Source organism: Arachis hypogaea, chromosome 11 (assembly GCF_003086295.3).
Source record: "Arachis hypogaea cultivar Tifrunner chromosome 11, arahy.Tifrunner.gnm2.J5K5, whole genome shotgun sequence".
Lineage (NCBI taxonomy): Eukaryota > Viridiplantae > Streptophyta > Magnoliopsida > Fabales > Fabaceae > Arachis > Arachis hypogaea.
Window position 1 is genome coordinate 68970027 of NC_092046.1, and position 2312 is coordinate 68972338.

Below are 2312 nucleotides of genomic sequence, written 5' to 3' on the forward strand. Positions count from 1 at the left end.
CTTCTTCCACTCACATAAAGGAATCTCTATACTGTGACATAGAGGATTCTATATTTTCTTTTCTGTTTTCTTCTTTTTCATATGAGCAGGAACAAGGATAAGAACATTCTTGTTAAAGCTGATCCTGAACCTGAAAGAACTCTGAAGAGGAATCTAAGGGAAGCTAAAGCACAACTCTCTGGAGAAAATCTGACAAAAATTTTCGAAAAAGAAAACAACATGGCCAAAAATAACAACAATGCAAGGAAGATGCTTGGTGACTTTACTGCACCAAATTCCAATTTACATGGAAGAAGCATCTCAATCCCTGCCATTGGAGCAAACAATTTTGAGTTGAAACCTCAATTAGTTTCTCTGATGCAACAGAATTGCAAGCTCCATGGACTTCCATAAGAAGATCCTTTTCAGTTCTTAACTGAATTCTTGCAAATCTGTGATACTGTTAAGACCAATGGGGTTGATCCCGAGATCTACAGGCTTATGCTTTTCCCGTTTGCTGTAAGAGACAGAGCTTGAATATGGTTGGACTCTCAAGCTAAAAACAGCCTGAACTCTTGGGATAAGCTGGTCACGGCTTTCTTAGCCAAGTTCTTTCCTTTTCAAAAGCTTAGCAAGCTTAGAGTGGATGTTCTAACCTTCAGACAGAAAGAAGGAGAATCCCTGTATGAAGCTTGGGAGAGATACAAGGAACTGACCAAAAAGTATCCTTTTGACATGCTTTCAGAATGGACCATCCTGGATATATTCTATGATGGTCTGTCTGAATTATCAAAGATGTCATTGGACCATTCTGTAGGTGGATCCATTCACCTAAAGAAAATGCCTGTAGAAGCTCAAGAACTCATTGACATGGTTGCAAATAACCAGTTCATGTACACTTCTGAAAGAAATCCTGTGAATAATGGGACACCTATGAGGAAGGGAGTTCTTGAAATTGATACTCTGAATACCATATTGGCTCAGAATAAAATATTAACTCAGCAAGTTAATATAATTTCTCAGAATCTGAATGGATTGAAGGAATCATCCAACAGTACTAAAGAGGCCTCTTCTGAAGAAGAAGCTTATGATCCTGAGAACCCTGCAATAGTAGAGGTAAATTACATGGGTGAACCCTATGAAAACACCTATAATCCCTCATGGAGAAATCATCCAAATTTCTCATGGAAGGATCAACAAAAGCCTCAATAAGACTTTAACAATGGTGGAAGAAACAGGTTTAGCAATAGCAAGCCTTTTCCATCATCCACTCAGCAAAAGACAGAGAGTCCTGAGCAGGATCCATCTAGCTTAGCAAATATAGTCTCTGATCTATCTAAGGCCACTTTAAGTTTTATGAATAAAACAAGGTCCTCCATTAGAAACCTGGAGGCACAAGTGGGCCAGCTGAGTAAAAGGGTCACTGAAACCCCTCCTAGTACTCTCCCAAGCAATACAGAAGAGAATCCAAAAAGAGAGTGCAAGGTCATTGAATTAACCATCATGGCCGAACCTACAAGGGAGGGAGAGGATGTGAATCCCAGTGAGGAAGACCTCCTAGGACGTCCAGTGATCAACAACGAGTTTCCCTCTGAGGAACCAAAGGAATCTGAGGCTCATCTAAAGACCATAGAGATTGCATTGAACCTCCTTATGCCCTTCATGAGCTCTGATGAGTATTCTTCTTCTGAAAAGAATGAAGATGTTACTGAAGAGCAAGTTGCTAAGTAACTTGGTGCAATCATGAAGCTGAATGTTAAATTATTTAGTAATGAGACTTGGGAAGATGAACCTCCCTTGCTCATCAATGAACTAAGTGATCTGGATCAACTGAGATTCCCTCAGAAGAAATAAGATCCTGGAAAGTTCTTAATACCTTGTATCATAGGCACCATGACCTTTGAGAAGGCTCTATGTGACCTTGGATCAGGGATAAACCTCATGCCACTCTCTGTAATGGAGAAACTGGGAATCTTTGAGGTGCAAGCTGCTAGAATCTCATTAGAGATGGCAGACAACTCAAGAAAATAGGCTTATGGACAAGTAGAGGACGTACTAGTAAAGGTTGAAGGCCTTTACATCCCTGCTGATTTTATAATTCCAAACACTGGGAAGGATGAGGATGAATCCATCATCCTTGGAAGACCTTTCCTAGCCACAGCAAGAGCTGTGATTGATGTGGACAGAGGAGAATTGATCCTTCAACTGAATGAGGACAATCTTGTGTTTAAAACTCAAGGATCTCCTTCTGTAACCATGGAGAGGAAGCATGAAAAGCTTCTCTCACTGCAGAGTCAACCAAAGCCTCCAAAATCAAACTCTAAGTTTGGTGT

At 40.4% G+C, this 2312-nt stretch overlaps 1 non-coding gene across 1 annotated transcript; it reads right to left on the reverse strand.

Annotated features, from left to right (window-relative positions):
• Positions 1-612: 612 nt before the first annotated feature.
• LOC112725629 (small nucleolar RNA R71) lies at positions 613-720 on the reverse strand. The gene has a single exon (XR_003164724.1). It is a non-coding gene; the product is annotated as a small nucleolar RNA R71 (small nucleolar RNA).
• Between the last annotated feature and the right edge of the window lie 1592 nt (positions 721-2312).